The sequence below is a fragment of the Gopherus evgoodei genome, chromosome 3 (genome assembly GCF_007399415.2).
Source record: "Gopherus evgoodei ecotype Sinaloan lineage chromosome 3, rGopEvg1_v1.p, whole genome shotgun sequence".
In the NCBI taxonomy this organism is placed as follows: domain Eukaryota; kingdom Metazoa; phylum Chordata; order Testudines; family Testudinidae; genus Gopherus; species Gopherus evgoodei.
This window is the reverse complement of record NC_044324.1, coordinates 107563504-107585078: the sequence shown is the minus strand read 5'-3', so window position 1 is coordinate 107585078 and position 21575 is coordinate 107563504. Positions and strand designations below refer to the sequence as shown.

Genomic DNA, 21575 nt, shown 5'->3' with positions numbered 1-21575 from the left:
CATGCCCAGAAGGCATTCCCGCTTAAACAATTGAATGGAGCATGAGTGTGAAACTGCGCATAACATAGAGGGTTAATACAGTATGGGCTTGTCTACATCAGAAAGTTGCAGCGCTGGTGAGGGAGTTACAGCGCTGCAACTTAGGAGGTGTACACATCTGCAGGGCACCACCAGCGCTGCAACTCCCTGTTTGCAGCGCTGGCTATACTCCCGTTTTGTCTCGGGTGTAGAGGATCCAGCGCTGGTGATCCAGCGCTGGTAATCAAGTATAGACACTTACCAGCGCTTTTCTTGACCTCCGTGGAATAAGCAGGTATCCCAGCATACCTGAGGAAGCCTCTGGTAATCAAGCTGGTCTCCTTCCCCAGCTTGCTCTCGCGTTCCCCGAACCCCCGAGCAAGCAGGTCTCCTTCCCTGCGGTTTGCAGGGTGGTTCGGGGAACGCGAGAGCAAACCGCGGCGAAGCTGGTCTCCTTTCCCGGTTTGCTCTCGCGTTCCCCGAACCCCCCTTGAAGCCGCACAACAGCGCTGCAGTGTGGCCACATCTAACACCACTTGCAGCGCTGGTTGCTGTAAGTGTGGCCACTCTGCAGCGCTGGCCCTATACAGCTGTACTAATACAGCTGTAACAACCAGCGCTGCAAAATTTTAGATGTAGACATGGCCTATGTGTGTGCAATGACTGCTAACTAGCACAATTTAAAAACCATCAAGGTAATTCTAGAGTGTGAAGAGACACTTTCATGCACAAACAAGGGGGTTGGATTGAGCATTACTTTTGAGTATGTACTAATGGGGGTGGGGGTGAGGTTTCTTGGTTACAATCTGTCCCTGCAAGCTGCATAACAGCTCAGAGTGCAGCAGCTGAAAGAGCAATAAATACATTCTAAGTTGTGGTCGTTCTTTAATTTCACTTCTGTCTTCTTTGCTTTTCCCCAACCCTGTTCTGCTAGTTCACATACAGCAGCATGTGACAGGGATGGAGGGGGGTAGAAAAGTGGAGCAGCTGAAAGTAGAAGAGTTGAGCAGGGGGAAAGTGTGTGTGTGCGAGGGGGGTGATCAGAGGGAAAGTGGAACACACATTAGGAGTGGGAAGTAATCAGGAAATAAGGAGGGACGGGGAAGAAAAATGAGAAGCAGCCAGGAAATAGGATAAGAAAGGGGAGTGAAGATGAACCAAAGGATGGGAGAGAAGTAGTTAAAATTGATGATGAAGAAGAGAAAACATAATACTTTGTAATGTCACAGTGGCTGTCATCCGAGGATCTCAAAGCACTTTAGAGATATTAATGAATTAAGACTTATAACAACCCATGAGGAAGGTAAATATTATTATTCCCATATTACAGATAGGGAAACGGGTGCAGAGAGGCTAGGTGATTTAGCCACCGTCACACAGAAAGCCTGTGGCCATGGTGAATACAATCCACATTTCCTGAGTCCTAGTTCTGTCTCTTAACTCAGGAATACTGCCTCTAGTAGGAAATGAGGATGGGAGCTTGGGGAGTGGTTATCTCTTCTCTCTACTTCCCTCAGGGTTGGGCAGATCAATTGTTGGTTGGTGAATGGGGGGCAGGGGGAGCCAGAGTTGTGGGCATGGGTTGAGAGGAGAGAATATAGAAAAGGCCAGAATTGGTAGAATAGACTTCAAGTTTTGGGCCTCAAGGGTCACACCCAAAGCTTATGGCAGTCACCGACTTCCATGGGCTTTGGATCAGTATCCCTAAAGGGGAATTAGAAACAATGGAAAGAAAAAAACCTTCAATTCTCTTTCTAAAAGTACATGACAGTGTTCTGTTAAAGGACTTTGCCCTCATAATACCAGGAGCTTGAAGTGCATGTGAAACTATTTTTCATTTTATTTCCCTTCTCTCATAGAGTCTTTGTCCTTCATTTTTGTATGCAGAGTTGAGAAGTTGCAATCTGAGTACAAAGGAGGCCAAGTGCAAAAAGAACAGCTGAATACATCAGTAAAATAAAAATAGACCAGGTAACAGCTTGGTGCGGGGGGATACTGAAACCCCCCAGTCTTATTCCTGGAACCTCTTAGTTCAGAAAATCGTAGACATTTGAGATGAGAGGGAAATACTTCTGTATATTCTGTCTTACAAACATCATGCAGCGAAAAGGATACTGTTTCTTTAGAAATGTGTATCTAGTGAAAAAGGAGCCACTGCAGTAAATTGTGTGTCGTAGAGATTATGAAGTTTTGTTCAGTTTTGTTTTCTTGAAAATGTTATGATATAGATGTACCAGTTATTTCTCTTGCACACTTATAGCGTATTAGAGAGAGAAAATACCAGTGAAGTCACTTACTCCATCCTGATGGCAATGAGGTATATTCTATAGTGCTCTCCAGTGCTTTGGTTTTACATTTCAGGCCACTGAACTTCCACCATGTGCAGTTGAGATGAACTGACCCAGCTGCATCCAGATTTGGATCTGTATGTTGCAAAAGCTAGGATTCAGGGCAGGAATTTTTATCTGAATCCCAATAGCAGAGTGGATTTGAATCTGGCAACAGAATGAAAATGATGTAATCCCTAGCAATTGTGCAAGGGCTTCTGGAACTTGTATTTCCCACAGGCAGCAACTGTAATGATTCCTGCCCTGTGGGAGGGTGTGAAGGAGGACAAGGTGAAAACAGGTATGTGTGTTTAGTAGGCTACTAGATCCCAGAATCTCCCTATGTAATGGGACAGCCCTGACTGGGACTAGAACCTCTTAAAGCAGCAGGCAGTTGGGACCACTGAATAGTTCTGGAGATAAGTGGTTTCACACTTGCATGCCCAGCTTTTCCCAGTTTGATCTGTGTGCCCCATCTTAGAAGATAAAAATGGTGAATGAGGATGAGAGCAATCGTGAGAGAGGGGCCTGAGTAGGGTCTTTTTCTGTTTCTGAATTCTGGAGGTGAAACTTGTCTTTTTCCAGGTTTTTAAATTGATTGTAGTTAAACCTGGAAGATGGATCTGGTGTTTCTGATCCCAACCCCCCAAAGTAAACATTTTTAGATTAGAATTCCAGGACAGGCTTTACTTGGGAGATTGTTCCAGGGAATGACAGATCTGACTGTCAGGAAATTTTTCTTAACTTTCAGCCTGATTTTCTCTTTTTTTAATTTCATCTCTTTATTTCTGGTTACATTTTTAGCTGTGTTACATGTTGTTAGTATCACATTGTTGAAAAGAGAGAGCAGGGGATTTCCTTCTACCACCTCCTGGATTACGCAGGAGGACAGACAAACTTCCTTGAGCAGGAAGAACATGTCCCATCATGAATACAGTGCTGTTGCAGGTTAAGAACCAAAATCTGTCCCTAATCTTGCCATCCCAGCCAGTATGTACAATATTGCTTTGCTAGGCATGCAAAATTATAACAGAACTATCATTGCATACTTTTTAGAATTGGGAGTAATACACCTTGAAAGAACAAGCAATGGGAGTGTGGTTAAAATGAGGATGGAAGGAACTGGGTGGGGGGGCAGGATGCTGATAAAATCAGGTTTCCATGTTAGCTTGTTTTTCATTACAGCTCTGGGAATATTGCTCTAGTTCATTCCTGCAGTCAACAGGAAGACTGTAAACATATTTGTTTGGGGCATGGAAAAATTATGGGGAAAAAAAGCCAAACAAGTATATATTAGACCAAAATATATTAGTGGGCTTCCCACTAATCACCCTTTTTGGCCTATGACAACGGACCACTTCACCTTGAATGGTCCCTATTTATGCTAAACTATCTGGTCGGTCTTGTTTTCAGCTGTGACATTCCTGGTATCTTTCCTAGACCTGAAGAAGAGCTCTCTGTGGAGCTTGAAAGCTTGTTTCTCTCTCACAAATAGAAGTTGCTCCAATAAAAGATATTACCTCACCCACCTTGTCTCTCTAATATAGATCAGGGGCAGCTGACATTTAATTTGTCTAAAGAAAATGACCTTGAAGAAAAGAGTTCTCTTGACGAGGGAGGTGTGATGGTGGCAGACCAGGTGCCAGCTCTTGCCAAGGCTTTAGGCCTCAGCCGAGCACTGGCAAATTCATTCCTGGAAACCAATCCAGTTCTCCTGTACATTAGTATGGTTAAGATGGATATTGGAATTATAACAATATGTTTAGACTTCGAGAAATGCTTGTAAGTTGCTACAAGTATTAATTCTACTTATAAGGTCTGTATCTCATACTATAAGATAACATGTAAGTGTTTCCTATATAGCTGTAAAACATTTGTTCTGAACTATATAACCAGGGCCCTACCAAATTCATGGTCCATTTTGGTCAATTTCATGGTCATAGGATTTTAAAAATTGCAAATTTCATGATTTCAGCTATTTAAATCTAAAATTTCAGTGTTGTAATTGTAGGGGTCCTGACCCATAAAGGACTTGTGGGAGGGAGGGTTGTAAGGTACTGCTACCCTTATTACTGCACTGCTGTGCTGCCTTTGGATCTGGGCAGCTGGAAAGCAGAGCCACGGCCAGCAGCAATGTAGAAGTAAGGTCCATGGTATGGTATTGCCATCCTTACTTCTGTGCTGCTGCTTCCTTCAGAGCTGGGCACCCAGTCAACCGCCGCTGTTCTCCTGCTGCCCAGCTCTGAAGTCAGTGCAGAAGTAAAGATGGCAATACTATGATCTCCCTTAAATAATCTTGTGGCCCCCTGCAACTCTCTTTTGGGTCAGGACCCCCAGTTTAAGAAACGCTGGCCTCCCCCCTGAAATCTGTATAGTGTAGGGTAAAAGTACACACAAGACCAGATTTCACAGTCTGTGACACATTTTTCATGGTCGTGAATTTGGTAAGCCCCAAAATATAACTCACCAAACAAGAAAAAACTTTGCCTAGTGCTAAATGCTAAATTCTTAGGAATTAGTATTTTCTCTTGCCCATCAGGAAGGACTATCAAAACTGAATGGGCCACTGTGGGACAACACATTACAAAGACTTTTGCACGTAGCCTTTGCACGGGCAATTAGCAAAGGGCTTGTCCCATCAGCTTGAATTCTGGAAGAAGGAAATAAGATAGATGGCATGAATATTTTTCTTCTCTTTGCTGCTTGGACTCTTTCAGGGTTGGTGCTAGGAAACAGAAGCAGAGATCCTTAGGGTCAAACTGGGTTAGTCCTAAAAGACATTCAGTGCTGACAGATTGCTACAAGTATGTGACATTTTGGGACCATAACGTGTAACTCATTTGTGTATACATGTTTGCCTGCTTTAACCTGTAAATAACTATCTCATTTCTTTTTTCCTAGTTAATATATCCTTAGTTGGTTTACTGTAGGATTGGCTACAAGTGTTGTCTTTGGTGTGAAATCTGAGATACAAATTGACCTAGGATAAGTGACTGATCCCTTGGGACTGGAAGCAACCTGAATCTTTTGTAATATTTGGTAGGTGGCAACCAACAATTACCAAGTCCAGCTTGCAAGGTGGCAAGATAGAATGGAATGCCCAAGGGGACTGTCTGTGACTCCATGGTAATACTGTTATAGTGCTTCAGCAGTTCACACTTGTTACTGGGTTGGTGAAATCTAGTTATAGAACATACCTCCAGTTTGGGGTCTTTGCTCTGCTTTTTTGACAGTCTGCCCTGAAACTGGCACTCAGAGTCATGAGCCCCTCCAGAGAGCAGTACAGATGTTTGTGTGCTCTGCTGGGCAAATGTATAAAACAGGCCACATCTGTGGGCAGGGGACATGGGCCTAGCTTGGAGGAGCTCTGGGAGTTTTACTGCGTATTTATGTTCCCTCATACCTAAAACTGCTCCTTTCTCCTCTTAATGGCTACATCGTCGTTTTCTTGGTAACATTTATATTACAATGGGCATTCCACAAAACAATCACATGCTCCTTACTCACCTTAGCACTCTTCATGCCATGTTTTACTCCTTTGCCCCATAATGCTAGCTGCCCCCTCTATCTGCCACACTAATTTGCTCCTCTAATATGTAGGGCTTTTCTATAGCATGCTGATACTACACTTTAAGGTTTCCTCTTTCATTCATCCATCTCTAGCTCTGCCAAACCTAAACAACATTCAACAAACATCTAAAGACCTCTAAAACTATCACAGAATATCTCTGCCCAAAGTCTCAGCTGGTATAAATTGGTCCATCTCCCTTGAAGTCGATCACTTGCACCAACTAAGGATCTGGCCCCTTCTCTTTACCTGTGTGTGGGGCAGTGAAGAGGCTTTCCCCCATTTCCTCCCCCCTAAAAGGATTTGATGGATGGGGGTAAGTCTGGGCACCACCCTCCCAGGATTCCTAACTCCCAGCAGTATGATGAAAACCATTTTCTCCTGGTCACCTGGTAACATCAGTATCTGACAATACCTGCTAGCCAGGTACATGGTGGTCACACCTGAGATTTTCTGACACTTTTACTTAGGTCTTATTGGGGCCATTCTCTGTGTGCTTTTCTCTCACTTAGGGATGAGATCACTCTGAAGCCTCTTCCTTCGTTCTACTGAAAGCTCAGCCAAGACAAAGACACAAAGTTTACAGATGTAACCTGTCTATGGTAAATGACATCTCTATTTAAAATCAGGTGATTTATCTAGTCAGACATTTGTGATTTGGAATTATACTGCACATGGATAAATGCCAAGTAGAATTAACCACTCAGAGTACAATAGCTCCCTGAAACAAATTGTCTAGGGTGTATTAGTGATATTATGACATACAGAAATATAAATACATCATATGAGGTGCACTGTCTCCCTCTGGGTATACCTAATAAGGCTGTAAATCCGTCAGAGAATGATGGTGTTATAACAAGCCATGATGCAATGTCCCAAGGACCCCTGAGTAGAATCTCTGTGTATTTTGAGGCTATATCTTTAATTTATGTCTTTTGTCTTCCTCCTCTTTCTCCCTTGTCTCTTTCCCCATTCTTTGTCTCCCTCACACATTTCTTATTCTTGACAATCTAAATTATAAACTTATTTAAATTCCAAAAAAGTACATAATAGGCTTCTTGGGATACCTTTATCATGCCAGTATATATGAATAATAATGTTAGAAGCAGATGTTTTTACGGAGTCGAGTGCAACCTTTTGCTGCGGAACTGAAAGACGGTCAGCCAGCACCAATTGTGTCCTAAGGCTGAAAACCATTTCATAACTCATATTTAAGGACTGATGGCTAAAAGTGAGGAGAGTCTTCATAGCCTTCCCATGCTGAATATAGGGCAAGCAGGTCAGTTTCTATGAACATGCAAGCATGCCTACAAATTTCATTTTGTTCCCAGAATATACCCCCACATATGTCCATACATGACTCTGTATGTACTGAAAGAGGCCAAAGACGAGCATTTGTTCTGATTGAATATTTGTCCCAGGACCTGATTCCTGTGCAACTATTGCTAATGCTATTGGTAAAAGTCCTGAGATTTATTTAATAGATTCATATAAGTTTAAGGCCAGAAGAGGCCTTTTGATCATAAAAACACAGGCCATTAAATTTCACCCAGTTTCCTCAGTATTGAGCCCAATAAGTAGAGTTTGCTTAAAGCATATTTTCCAGTGTGGCATCGAGTCTTAATCTGAAGATATCAAGAAAAAGTCACTTGATAGTTTATTCCAACAGTTAATCACCCTCACTGTTAAAAACTGCACCTCAATTCTAACTTGAGTTTGTCTGGCTTCAACCACTGGTTGTTATTATGCCTTTCTCTGCTAGATTAAAGATCCCTTTAGTATTCAGCATTTTCTCCTTAAGAAGGTATATATACTCTGTGATCAAATCACCTCTTAATCTTTTTGGATGAGCTAAAAAGATGAACTCCTTATGTCTCTCATTGTAAGGCATTTTCTCCAGCCTCAAATCATTTCTGTGGCTCTTTTCTGCATTTGCTCCAGTTTTTCAACATCTTTCTTAAAATGTGCATGGCAGAACTGGACACAGTATTGCAGTATTGCTCTCACCAATGTCATATATATAGGTAAAATCACCTCCGTACTCTTACTCACTACTCCGATGTTTACATCCAAGGATCACATTAGGTCTTTTTGCCACAGTATTGCACTGTGTGATGGGAGCTCAATTGTTTGTCCACAGGTATCTCTAAATCCTTTTCAGAGTCACTACTTTTCATTCTGTAGGCATGACCTATATTCCTTGTGCCTACATGTATAACTTTGTATTTGGCTGTATTAAAGCTCAGCTTACGAAGTGATCCAGATCATTATTTACCACTCTGCTAATCTTTGTATTATCCTCAAATTTTATCAGTAGCCATTCTAATATTTATTTCCAGATCATTAATGAAAATGTTGAACAGTGTTGGGCCTAGGACTGAGCCCTGCAGGATTGTACTAGAAACCCCTTCACCTGCCATTCAGTGACTAGTTCCCATTGACTCACAACTTTTTGAGAACTATAAGTTAGCCAATTCTTAATGCATTTAACATATGCTTTATTGACATTGTATAGTGTTCATTTTCTAATCAGAATGTCGGGTGGTATTAAATCAAATGCCTTACAAAAGTCTAAGTATATTATAACTACACAGTTACCTTTATCAACCAAATGTATAATATCATGAAAGAATGAAACCAGGTTTATTTGACAAGACCTATTTTCCATAAAGCTATCTTTGCTGGCATTAATTATATTCCTGCCCTTTTCATTCTTTATCAGTTGATCATATATCAGCTTGTCCATTATTTTACCTGACATTGATGTCAGGTTAACCATCCTATAGTTACCTGGGTCATGGTTCTTGCCCTTTCAGAATATTGGCACAACAGTAGCACTCTTCCAGTCTTCTTGACTTTCCTCAGTATTTCAAGATTTATTAAAAATTAACATTAGAAAGCTAAAGGTCTCCTTAGCCAACTCTTTTAGGAATCTTGGACGCAAGGAAACTTAGTCTCAAAAATACACCCTTTCGTGTGGTAAGATGGAGACATTTTTGTTTTACTAACACATACAGCAGCAGGTATATCCATACAGCAATCCATGACTGCAACTACAGAGCAGAGAAATGTGGTGTGTGTGTGTGTGTCATTTGTTGTTTGTGAAGTCCTAAAAGGTAGTCCCCGGCATGTATCAGCTTTAAAACCAAGGTGCAGCCATAGCTGTAAATTGTTCCATTTTTAATTAGGTATTGTCTTTGGTCCTCCTAGTGTGGAAGAATTCTTGGCTGGCATCAAGGGTGTGATGGGATGGCATGAGACAAGGAGGCATGTCAAGGATGGGAGATGGTGGGACCAGAGCACAATGTGCTTCAGCAGTTCTGATTGGAGGAGTGGCTCAGGGCTGCCCAGGGTGGGGGGACAAGTGGGGCAATTTGCCCTAGGCCCAGCAGGGGCCCCGCGAGCCCTGGCCCAGCGGCGGTCTGGGTCTTTGGCCAACATTTCGGTGGCGGGGGGCCCTTCAGTGCTGTCGAAGACGCGGAGCGACTGAAGGGCCCCCCGCCACCGAAACACCCCGCAAGCCCTGGCCCAGCAGTGATCTGAGTCTTCAGTGGCATTTCAGCAGCAGGGGGTCCTTCAGTCACTCTGGGTCTTCGGTGGCATTTCGACGGCAGGGGGCCCTTCAGTGCTGCCAAACACGTGGAATGACTGAAGGGCCCCCCGCCACCAAAATGCCCTGCAAGCCCTGGCCTGGCGGTGGTCTGGGTCTTCAGTGGCATTTTGGCAGCAGGGGGCCCTTCAGTTGCTCCGGGTCTTCCATGGCATTTCAGCGGCGGAGGGCCCTTCAGTGCTGCCAAAGACGGCAGAGAGACTGAAGGGTCCCCCACCGCCAAAATACCACCGAAGACCCGGACCGCCGCTGAGTGAGTACAAGCATCGCAGCTCCCCCGCTTTGCCCCAGGCCCCCTGAATCCTCTGGGCAGCCCTGGAGTGGCTCACTGAAGATTCTTAGTGCAAGTTAGAGCAGCCCTGAGGCTGCTCTGACCAGTGCCAGGAGCTCCTCCCACAGCCCTCAGGATCGTGGGGAGAGGAAGATAGTAGAAAGTGCTGCTCTGACAGGCCTGTGATTCCAGCCCACAGGTTACACCTTTTCAGGGCTGGCTCCAGGGGTTTTGCTGCCCCAAGCAGCCAAAAAAAAAAAAAAAAAGCCGCAATCGCGATCTGTAGCAATTCAGCAGGAGGTCCTTCGCTCTGAGTGGGAGTGAGGGACCCTCTGCTGAATTGCCGCCGAATACCTGAAGGTGCCACCCCACTCCGGAGTTGCTGCCCCAAGCACCTGCTTGATAAGCTGGTGCCTGGAGCTGGCCCTGTACTCTTTTTCAGACAGGGGAAGCCATAGCTGAATTTCTGCCTTAATTTCATGACGAAAGTGGTCAGATCTTTGTACAGCTTGTTTAATTGCCTCTGTTTCAGGATTCTGCTGGGGCTTTTGAGAGTCTTGTCCCGGTGTTGTGCCAAGCCATCTCCCATCCCATATATCACTTCCAGCATGAACACTAAAGGGTGAAAGCTTACATTCTCTTTTCAGAAGTATTCTTGCAAGTAAAACTCCATCAGGTGAATGCTCTTGGAAAGTGAACCCTAAAGTAGCAGGAGCATGGTTGGAGTTAATCCATTTTTAAATTCAAGCAAATACTCATGGATATTTTTTGCAGTATTAACTCGACTCTAGTTACCTACTGAGATGAGAAACATTTCAGATTGTCTTGCCCATTTAGGCTCCAATAGCCTATTCATTTCCTATCACCTTAAATTCAGTGCTGCTTATTTTTTCTGCCTCTGCATTCAAACCATTCTATCAGCATCTCACAGGAGTTTGGGAATGTATTGGGTTATTTCAAAGTAATTTTGCTCACAGCATTTCATTACTTTGACTGAATTGAACTGCTCAGCTATCCAAGAGCACCCAAATTACAGTTTCATGCAAATACATATTTTTATCAAACCAACAACATAATAACAAAAGCATACACAGCATTTGCAGCTAATGGATTGCATAGTTGTTATTCTAGCTACACTATTATGCAGTCTTGGATTTGGCTGATGAACTTTTTTAAAAAGGAAATCATCACAGCATTAATATTTTACTGCTGAATTTTATGCTAGCACTCAGAAAAGCTTTCTTTAATAACCAAACTCTGCTACTGTTTTTTTTTTTAAGATCTTGAAATTTGTGAGTCTAATGCTCACTTACACCATGGCCCTTTACACTGCTACATAAGTGTAAAGGGACGTTAATTTAAATGAGAATCAGTCCCTATGAGACTGTGGAAACCTTTACTAAGATTTTGTCATTAGACCCCTATGTCACCCCTGTTCTGTCTCTTTACACTGATCTGCCATCAAAATCAATGGAATAATTGTCCAAACTGGAGCTGTACCAAAACTTGGCACAAACCTACTTAGTTGTATGAATTGGCACAAACGGTAAACTCTAATCAGTTCTCAAAGAGTAAACCTATGCCTCGGCCTGTTTTTTGAGTGAACTCAGGTAGATTTACGGTTTTGCACTGAAATCACACAAAAATTATCAGTTTCCCTCATCTTGATATAAAACTCTGTGAAACTTGAGAATTTGAATGACTTTTCCTTTGATCCAAACAGACCCTTATCTCAGTCTTTCCCTTCCTCCCCATTCCCATTTTTGGTCAAAGAATATACTGAGCAATAGCATTTTGATCTGACTGAATTTTAGCAAACAAAATGGTTGTATAGGAATGCCCTAATGCAAATAATCTGTTACTCCTCTGTCATGGCATCTCCAGCAAAATCATGATTGTGATACCTTCAGCATCCATATTTTGAGATTCCTAAAAATGCAAATCCATTCATGACATATACAGATATAGGGATCCTCAGCTACTATAAAATGCATGCATGTAGCACTGGAGGCAGAACACGGATGTTTAGAACATAAGAATGGCCATATTGGGTCAGACCAAGGGTCCATTTAGCCCAGTATCCTGTCTTCCAACAGTGGCCAATGCCTGGTGCCCCAGAGGGAATGAACAGAACAGGTAATCATCTAGTGATCCATTCCCTGTCGCCCATTCCCAGCTTCTGGCAAACAGAGGCTACGGTCACTATCCCTGCCCATCCTGGCTAAAAGCCATTGATGGACCTATCCTTCATGAATTTGGCTAGTTCTTTTTTGAACCCTGTTATAGTCTTGGCCTTCACAACATTATCTGGCAAAGAGTTCCACAGGTTGACGGTGCGCTGTGTGAAGAAAGACTTCCTTTTGCTTTTTTAAAATCTGCTGCCTGCTAATTTCATTTGATGACCCCTAGTTCTTGTGTTATGAGGAGTAAATAACACTTCCTTATTTACTTTCTCCATGCTGTCATGATTTTATAGACCTCTATCACATCCCACCTTAATCGTCTCTTTTCCAAGCTGAAAAGTCCCAGTCTTTTTAATCTCTCCTCATACGAAAGCTCTTTCATATCCTATAATCATTTTTGTTGCCCTTTTCTGTATCTTTTCCAATTCCAATATATCTTTTTTGAGATGGGGTGACCCCATCTCATGAGGTATTCAAGATGTCGACATACCATGGATTTATACAGAGGCAATACGATATTTTCTGTCTTATTATCTATCCCTTTCTTAATGATTCCCAACATTCTGCTAGCTTTTTTGACTGCTGCTGCACGTTGAGTGGATGTTTTCAGAGACCTATCCACAATGACTTCAATATCTCTTTCTTGAGTGGTAATAGCTAATTTAGAAGCCATTACTTTATATGTATAGTTGGGATTATGTTTTCCAATGTGCATTACTTTGCATTTATTAACATTGAATTTCATCTACCATTTTGTTGCCCATCACCCAGTTTTGTGAGATACCTTTGTAACTCTTCACAATCTGCTTTGGACTTAACTATCTTGTGTAGTTTTTTCCAGATCATTTATGAATATGTTGTCAAAGGCTTTCTGAAAATCCAAGTATACTATATTCACTGGATCACTTTTCCACATGCTTGGTGACCCTCTCAAAGAATTTTAGTAGATTGGTGAGGCATAATTTCCCTTTGCAAAAACCATGTTGACTCTTCCCCCAACAAATCATGTTCAAACACAAGTCTGATGATTCTGTTCTTTACTATAATTTCACCATTTTGCCCTTTACTGAAGTTAACTGGCCCACAATTGTCAGGATCACCTCTGAAGCCTTTTTTAAAACTTGGCATCACATTAGCTATCCTCCAGTCATCTGGTACAGAAGCTGATTTAGGTGATGGGTTACACACCACAGTTAGTAGTTCTGCAATTTCACATTCAAGTTCCTTCAGAACTCTTAGGTGAATGCCATCTGGTACTGCTGACTTATTACTGTTTAGTTTATCAATTTGTTCCAAAATTTCCTCTAAACACACCTCAGTCTGGAACAGTTCATCAGATTTGTCACCTAAAAAGAGCAGTTTGGGGTTTGGGAATCTCCCTCACATCCTCAACTGTGAAGGCCGATGCAAAGAATTCATTTAGTTTCTCTGCAATGGCATTATCGTCCTTGAGTGCACCTTTAGCATCTTGATCGTCCAGTGGCCCCACTGGTTGTTTAGCAGGCTTCCACTTTCTGATGTACTTTAAAAAAAATGTTGCTATTACTTTTTGAGTTTTTGGCTAGCTGTTCTTCAAAAAAAATTTGGCCTTCCTAATTATATTTTTACATTTGCCGGAGTTTATGTGCCTTTCTATTTTCCTCACTACGATTTAACTTCCACTGTTTAAAGGATGCCTTTTTGCCACTCACAGCTTCTTGTACTTTTTTGTTTAGCCACAATGACACTTATTTGGTTCTCTTACTGTATTTTTAAATGTGGGGTATACATTTAAGTTGATCCTCTTTTGTGGTGTCTTTAAAAAGTTCCTGTGTAGCTTGCAGGGATTTCACTTTTGACTTTGTACCTTTTAATTTCTGTTTAACTAACTTCTTCATTTTTGTGTAGTTCTCCTTTCTGAAATTAAATGCTACCATGGTGGGCTGCTTGTATACTCTGGGGGTGAGTTTATATCAGCAAAGCTACACTGGAGTTTGAAAATGGTGCAAGTTATATTTTTTACACCAGTGGCAGAGTATCTACACTAGGGGGATGCCCTGGTGAAGACTGTAAAAAGAGGCTCCATGGTGTAGCTTTGCCAATGGCTAAAACCCCAATGTGTACTAGCAAGCCCTAGGACTTGTGGCTCCAAAGTGGTGGTGCAGCAGAATTCCCAGAGGCCATTTTGGTTTCTTGAGACACCTCGCCTCCTTGTGCTCCCATACAGGCCATTTAGTTCCATTCAGCCCTCAATGAGCACAGCAAATAACTGCTGCATTTTGTCCCTTAGGGTAGATGCACTCTTTTTAACATCCTGATATACCCATTTCCCATGTCATTCATTTAAATGGCTTCAGTGTGGCTCAGCTGGGGCGCTGACATTTGATACGCTGTCAATGAAATGAAGATAGAATGTCTGGTGGGAGTTTGTTCATCCTCTAACTTGCACCTGTAGTGACAATGGCTGCATTATTCATCGGTCATTAGAGAGAGCCTGGAAAGATTAGGGAGATTGTGATTTCAGAGGAGCGGCAAGTGCTTTCAGTTTGTAATTTGGTGTAGTTCATTTTATGTGGTTACCCAAACACAATTCTTAAAAAATGCTTTTTTTTCCACTTCTTTTTCCTGTGGTGGCCTGACGTCATAAATTGGTATGACACACAATTTTATTTCTCAGTATTTGTCATCACTGTTTAATATCAGTGTCTCACATCATGCCCTTTCTATATTTGTTTGAGCTTTTTTGGGTAGCTGATCAAAAAGGAAACAGACTTCCTGGACTGGAGAGGGAATGTTCTTGTATCATGTTGCTGTGGTTCTGTTTGGCAGCTCTGGTTCTTATTTCACTCCCAGCACTTCTCCAAGCCCCAAAGTGCTATTCAGTGACACTTCGGTGACCTTGTCATATCAGAGTGCAGCTGTCATGGTGGCATAATAGCCATCAGAGGTGGTACACAATAGACATACCAATTATTTAACACTTTGCACCGAAAAGAGAAGCACTTAACCTCTCTGTAATGTCTTTGTGAAATCTTTTATCTAGCTAGAGTGATGATCTGATGAGCTGGTGTCTCCCCACTATGCAGCTTTCACTTCATATTGTTAGCATAGCAGGGAACACATCCCACCTCGTTTCCTCCCGTTTTAAGGATTAAGGCCCCAGAACCATGTCTGCTTCTAATAGTATGAAAAAGGCTTCAACAGCTCTTTGCTGTCTGTTCCATAGGCTGCCCCCAAGCCTCCTTGCGAGCTGACTCTAGTGCACCACACCAGCACTTTTGTTTTTCACTTCGGGCCTTCCAAGGGAGAAGGGTAGCAGCTTCACATTTGATTTTCATGGTGACTGTATGGGAGGGAATAGAATATTCCCCTGTATAGGTACAGTGATAATAGTAACTGCTGACTTTATGCTGAGCAAACTCCCTGCAATCTCTGCCACTGAAGCTCTCGCACAGATCCTTTCTCACAGTAAGACTTTTTCACTCTTTCCTTGGATGCCCACACAGACCTAGAATATCTGATTAATTCTTTGTTCAGATTCACCAGTATGCTTGCAGCCACTTGGAACTGCACCACCCACACACAGGAGCTATAAACCCTAGGCTCAGTGTACAACTGCTTTGCATTGCTGGAGGTCTCAAGTCCTGAACAGAATATACCTGTACAGACTTTGAGGCTTGGGTTTGGATGCCCTGGGGCATAGAGGAACATTCAGGGACCTGGGCCAGCCTCAATGGGAGACAGGGAGGAAGCACCACTCAGCCCCATTCTGCCCCCAGATCTGCTTCTGCCCCAGTCTGGGCCCTCAGCTCCCGGCCCTGACCACAGCTCCTCTCCCAGCCCCAGATATCAACCACGACTCGGCCCCTGGCTATGGCCGCCGCTTGGCCCCCGACTCCCAGCCACAGCTTCCAACTGTGGCTCCTGAGGGACCCAGATAGATTCAATTACTACTGTGTGTAGGGGGGCACTGCATTAGACAGCTTGGACGATTCTTAGCCTAAAATTACAAATAAATAGATTTTTAATGTTTGAAACTAAGATTGTCATTCATTTCCCAGCTAAAAGCACAGAATTCAGAGATCTGTGTTTCTCCAGCCATAATAGCATATCGCATCCGAAGCAGTTACAGTGATCCTGCTGTCTTACAGTTTCAGGTTATGAGTGAAATAATCAACAGAACCTTGAACTCGGATCTTGGCAGGTAAAAAGCCTTCAGTCTGTGAACCTGAATATATCAGCATTGGAATCCTGGACATGATGCATCTTGGGCCCAATCCTTACTCGCCCAAAATCCCCACTGACTTCTTTGCAAGATTTGGTTGCTCAAAGAATGTTTGATTTGGCCTCCTTGAATTAGTTGCCAAGTTCTTCAGAATTGATTTATAGTGCTTTGCCTGTAAGTTACCACAGTATCATATTATATCAAAATGTCATGTGTGTGTAACTGCTGGGCATGGAGGGTCATCAAGAAACAGTAAATATTATACAAGTAAATTATGCAAGTGAATTCCTGAGACATTAAGGTGTTGATAATTCCAATCGTGGAAAGAACCGTACACCTTCTTTCTGTCCCTTTCCTGTGTCTGTTAAATTTGTTATTTTATTTCAATAAGGAACAATGGTTTCCCTGAATTCCAGTTCTCATTCTAACAGTAAACATCTAAACTGCATCTGATGTGCTTGTGCTGATTTATAGATTTTTTCCTTTCTCATCTTCTAAGAAGGGCATGTTGCCAGCTGTTGCAATTTTAACACGGCTTGTGATATTTGGTGTTTTCCATAAAACCTCAGCTCCTGCAATCATGTGATTAAAGTCAGAAGCTCAGATTTCTATTTTCTTTTTAAGTAATTTTCTAGCCCTTAGGGTTGCAGACTAAAACTTGAAAACATGTACTCTAAAGGCTCAGAAACCAAAAGGCAAACACAAAGAACCTGGCATTTATTATTTTCAAGCCAATCTCATGATTTTTGAGGTCTCAGTCATGAGTTATGAATGTTTGGGGTTACCAGTGCTGAGAAGGTAAAGATTATTGTTACACAGTATTATGATGGACAGAGACAATCTGCTTTGTGTAACTGCAGGCATCATGAATACTGTAACAGTTAATAACATAGATTCCATATTGGTTTTACAGAACACCAGAAAGGAGAATACAAAAGTTTCATCATGTGCACAACAGGGCTTCAATTCAGAAGCTATTTGTGGATATGGGTCTGTGCACAAACTCTCTCCTCTGAACATGCCTGAACTTTAGCAATGTTTGTTGCTCAGCCCTGTCACAGGTATTGCTGCATAATATCATCCTACTCAATGCCAAAGGCAAGACAAATGAAACTAGGAGTTAACTATGTATCTGAAGTAATGGAGCATCAATAAAATGCTTTCGTGGTTGTTAACTTCGAATTTATACTTCTCCTTCTGCCTGAATATCTTTCGCTTACCTCCCAAGAACAGTACCTTGGAAAAGTAAAGCACTGTTATAAGCACTAAGTGGAGTACATATTCTAGTTTGGCACTGTGAGCTTTACAGACATATTATCTTCCTAATTATTATCTCCCCTCCCGCAAGGTATTCCAAAACACCTGCATAATTGGTGTGCTGAGGGAAGGCTAATTTTAGAGCAAACTCATCGTAAAACTATCAGATACTGTTTGGATTGTCTCTACCATTCCTCTTCACATGGAGACTCAAAGTAGCCATTGCTGCATTATGTAAGTCTACAGCATCTTTGTACCCCCAGGTTATTTAATGGGTTGGTCTCCTTTCCAGCATAGTGCATACTGGAAATAACTGGCCATGAACTAGTTTTTGGGCACTGTTGGGACAATACACAAGAAACATTCCCCCAAAACAGAAATAAAGACCATTTAATGGATCTTCTATTGGATGGCATCTGAGATCCCTCTGAGTATGGACTGAGCTATCAGCAGTCTGATGATTACACCCAGACCAATCCAATTATGCTGACTTAATGCTTTGCTGTCCAGCTGCCTGACTGTGACTGCAGGAGTGAGTCAGGAACAGCCAACTAAAGCTCAGATTTGACAGGTGAGAGATACTATCCTGTATTACTGTTGACTGCAGAGAAATATTGGATGATTCTCACTTGTTTGGTGGCTGCTTTATCTGTTGATGGGATTTGCCCTTGCCAACTTAAGACAATGCTTATTGACTTAGGTTTCATTAAAAGTAACTCTAGTCACATGTGCACACGCACATGCTTGCACTGAAATGTTCAGAAGTACCTGCTTTTTCTCCTAGACTCACAATATGTTACAGAGATATGTGCCTTTTGGCCTCTAGGCTGGACTACTGTAATGTGCTCTATTTGGGCTTGCCCTTGGAAAGCACTCACAAATTCATAAATTTTAAGGCCGGAAGAGACCACTAAATCGTCTTGTCTGAGCTCCTGCATATTCCCGGTCACAGAATTTCATCTAGATAGCATTGTACTGAGTCCAATAACTTGCACTTGGCTAAAGCATATCTTCCAGAAAGGTATCCAGACTTGCTCAGAAGACATCAAGAGATGGAGAATCCACTACTTCCTTGGGAGTTTGTTCCAGTGATTTATCACCCTCACTATTAAAAATATATGCCTTATTTCTAAATTGAATTTGTCTGACTTCAGCTTTCAGCCATAGGTTCTTGTTCTGATTTTATCTGGCAGAGTGAAGAACATTTTATTGCCCCAATATTTTCTCCCCATGAAGATACTGATACACCATAATCATGTCAAGTCACTTGTAGATAGCAGCTAGTGCTGAATGCAGCAGTGCAACTTTTCAAGAGATTTCACCCATGAGTCAGTGCTGGCCAAGCTTCACCACTTGGACTGGCTGCCTATGTGTTCAATGAGGCTTTTCAACTAGTATTGAAGCCTTAAGTAGTATAGAACTAGTCTGCCTGAGGAAATTGCTGTTATCCTAATTGTCCTGACAACTGAACTCGATGGAAATCCCACAGTATAATCTGGAGAGAAGAGAATGGGAGGCAGGGCCTTTTCCATCAAGGGTCTGCATCTGTTGAAGTGTATAGCAGTGTAAACCTCTGACTTCTTTCCATGTAAGATTTTGTTATTTCCCTCTTACAATGTGTCTGTTTTGTGTGCACTGGCCTAGATTCTGCTGTATATCAGCATAGCTCCATGGGCTTCAGTTGTATCAATATACACCATCTGAGGGTATCACCTAATGTAATATTTTACTTTGTGCGTTTACTGTTGTATGGATACCTGGGTTTCCAGTTTCTTTATTTCCCCTTTGGACATATGTTTGGGCTTGTTGCTGTATGTAATTTATGTTTCCGTTATGTTTTGTTAAGGCATTGATCAGAGACTTTCAGGTGCCATACATTAACATTTATTATTATTTATTAATAATTATTATTGTTCTGCAAGAAATATTGAGCCATCAGGCAATTCCTCCTTTTTTTTAAAAAGTAACCAAATATTTATTATCACAATGATTCAACTACTGGCACTAGTGGAATCTGAGGTGCTCTCTGTTTCTTGCCTAGCTAAAGTGTGGGCAGTCGCACTGGTAGCTTTCCCACACTGTCTGCAATTGCTGTAGAGTGGTCTCTCTCTGAAGCTGAGGGGTAATGCAGTCTCCATGCCAGATAAGATTTAGGCTGTGTCTAAGATGAGACTACATGGTGCATTTAGCAATGAATCATCTTGTTTATATGATCTGAGAGGCTCTGGCATCAAACTGAGCCTTCTCAACTCATTTTCCTTAGCATGGCAGGATGGCACATAAAGGACATAATCAGTAACATTAACTAACTGTGTGTTCTATTCTGTGCATCCGAAGAAGTGAGCCGTAGCCCATGAAAGCTTATGCTGAAATAAATTTGTTAGTCTCTAAGGTGCCACAATACTGCTGTTCTTATTAACTAAGTGGATGCTTTTTAAGTCTATCTATAACTAAATCTAAGATGATTCTTGAACACTGTAAGTCTTTCACTTCTATCCTGGAGCTGGCCTAAATGGGACAGGGGACTCACCACTATCAAAATGTGTCACTCTCAGGAAGAAACATACAAAGGCACAGCTGGTCCACATTTCTGTTATATTTTTATCAGTGATCACATCCTATTGTGTCCTCTAGGCATTTTGAGAAGAAATGTGACATGCTAGGTAGGTTCATTTTGGTTTTCTTACGTTAGTGTCTTAATTACTGACCTAATTCAAACAGTCATCCCAATGAGAAATTGGCATTGATAGATGACAATGATATTATTAAGCTGTAAAGATGTGCTTGGGCACACAGATTCAGCCACTGCAAACCTTAGGATTCCTTTTTTTGCCATGGATCCAAACTGATGATTTGTCAAAAACAGTGGCAAATGGATTGGAATATCTCATTTGGCCAGGCTGAAACAAGCACTGTCTGCACAGCACAGCACAGCAATTCGCTTTCATCCCCCACTCCTCCTCCTTTTTTTTTCTTTGCTCTTCTGACACTTACCTTCTGCCTTCACTACATAAACTTGCCATTATTATTAATGTTTCTTGCTCCTGTTCTTCCTTGGCTTTACTATATATGGAAAGAACAAAGAAAGAGTTCCTTGGAAAAAAAAATGTTATTACTCTTCAGGGATGAAAAACTCACTGCTTCCACGTTGCAGCCCGAACAGTGCAGCTGTACTTCCCAGGCAAAGAGAGGTCAAGTGCAGGCGTGTCATGTGAACCATAAAATCTGCTAAAGCATGGCAGGAGTTCAGAGAGACAGTTCTGAATGTCTTGGACAAATGTTACAACCATAAAACTCCTCCATGAGCACATCCCGCTCATAGGCAACAGCTATGTAACAATTGTATGCTGGTCTTCTGTGTGGTGGATCAATGCTAGAAGGAGCTGCTTATTCCAGAAATGGTGCAAGTCAAATACATTATAGAAATGACTTTGTAGCAAAAAGTCTCGGTGCTGCCCTTGGATACAAATAGCTGTAAGCGACAGATGCCTCTAAGCTACAAAGCTTGGATATGGAAATGAATCCCAAAGTACCCGGGGATGTGAATAAGCCCCTCCAAAACACATTGCCACATCATGGAACTCAAGTGGCAAAAACTGTCCATTAATATGTGAAAGAGGTTGGCTTTGTGTTAGCTTTGGTTTCCCCCTTTAATATGTTTTCTCATTAAGAGTTCTTAAAATGTTGTTTTTAAACTGCTATGTTTCTTTAACAGACCAGGAAAGAAGAAGATTTTTGTTTGTAACCCTGGCTGGCCATATACTCGTATGGAGAACACCTGTAAACTCTATAAGCAATGGAATAAGCTGTCTGATGGAGACGCTAGTGTAAAAAATAGTAATAATAGTTGTTCCGGGCAGAAGTGAGCAGGATCGCCAGCTTCTACTTTAGCGAGGCTTAGTGAAACCTCCTTTTTGCAGCCTCCTTTGAACTTATGAGTGTATTTCTTACAGGTTTACTACTACGCAGAGTTGACATTTTTTGCAAATTTGTCACATGGCTCCTAATATTTCCTTTTGCTTTGCCTGAAAGCCCCAGCTTCTGCCATCTAGTTATGTGAGAATCTCAGCTTTCATTTTAAAAAATAAGTTTCTATTGCAGAGAAAAGCTTGAAAATGCCCTGAGTATGACCTCTGG

The 21575-nt window shown here is 41.9% G+C and overlaps 1 protein-coding gene across 3 annotated transcripts in view; it reads left to right on the top strand.

The window, feature by feature from the left end:
• ECHDC1 (ethylmalonyl-CoA decarboxylase 1) overlaps positions 1 to 21575 on the top strand; it is a 90888-nt gene that overhangs the window by 3892 nt on the left and 65421 nt on the right. For 2 of the 3 annotated variants that reach the window (XM_030556257.1, XM_030556256.1), the window contains exon 2: positions 1878 to 1989. The exons of the other annotated variant lie outside the window; for it this stretch is intronic. The gene's annotated coding sequence lies outside the window, so the exon portion shown is untranslated. The remainder of the gene's footprint in view (positions 1 to 1877; positions 1990 to 21575) is intronic. 3 annotated transcript variants of the gene reach the window in all.